Here is a 1,351-nt window from a genome sequence, read left to right on the forward strand (position 1 = left end):
GCTACGGTTTGTTATTGGTGCATAGTTACGGTTTTTATCATCCATATGGTGCATAGATACGGTTTTTATCATCCATGTGGTTCATAGTTACGGTTTTTATTATCCATATGGTGCATAGGTACGGTTGTTATTATCCATATGGTGCATAGATGCATTTTTTATCATTCATATGGAGCATAGTTACAGTTTTTATTATCCATATGTGCATAGTTACGGTTTTTATTATTCGTATGGTGCATAGATTACTTTTTTTTTTCAGATGGTGCATGGTTACGGTTTTTATTATTCATATGGTGCATAGTTACGCTTTTTATTGTTCATATGGTGCATAGTTACGCTTTTTATTGTTCATATGGTGCATATGTTTTTATCACTGAAAGCGTAGCTGTGAGTCCCTGGCACTTGTATCAAGGTTTTCTGTCTGTCACGGTCCTAATCTAATGAAAAGGCTTAAGCCAAAAACATGCCAATCAGAAACTTCCATGATTTCACAATTTCTAAATTTTAGGATGGAACCTCCCTAAAAATTAAATTGGTTGCAAAGCTTTCAGTCCCTCGCCGCTCCCACGGCAGGTGTAATATTCATGTCACCTGTAGTATTTAACTAATTCGTATAGTATGGCGCCAAGGCTTTCTTTGCCTAATTCATAAGTAGTATAAGTACAACCACCTAAACACAGCAAACTGGCCTAAGCAGCCCCTTCTGCCACCATCATCAAGTCACCACCAACGACATTCGTGCAACAGCTGTGACCAGATGTATGTAGCACTTGCCGTGCACGGTGGTGTTGTGGGTGCGCAGTATATGCTGTGTGCTCAGCTCAGGCATGTCACCCGGTCATGCGCTTTCGTCGCTACGACGGCTGGGATGCGCTTGTTGAGTTCTTAGGGTTTTGCTTGTTGGGTATTTAGGGTTTTGCTTGTTGGGTTTTTTCTTGGTGTAATGTACTGTGGGCCATACTATGACTCGTCTGTAATGACAATGCATTGCTGGTTCCTCGAAAGTTGCAAAGAACGCCGTACTTGACATCGAGTGACTGGGGGGTAGGGTTTTAGGGTTTTACGCCATGACAATGAATACTGATGGGCCAATGATTGTCCTGTCCTGTCCTGTCCAATTAATATCGGGCTATGCCCAAATGGCCAGCTCTCTGATAAGGTGCGTGTACCTGCGAGGATGCGTGCGCTGCTTGTTGTATGGGACATCCACTGTGTCTGGGTGGCGCTGCCTACTGCTGGGGTTTATGGTTTTGGGTCCAAGCCATTCAATACAATTTAGAAACATGTTAACCCCGGACTGTGTCCGCTCAACCGTCCGTGCAAACTCTGATGGTGCGTGTGCGCTATAGGT

Source organism: Sphaeroforma arctica (assembly GCF_001186125.1).
Source record: "Sphaeroforma arctica JP610 unplaced genomic scaffold supercont1.973, whole genome shotgun sequence".
NCBI classification, from domain to species: Eukaryota; class Ichthyosporea; order Ichthyophonida; genus Sphaeroforma; species Sphaeroforma arctica.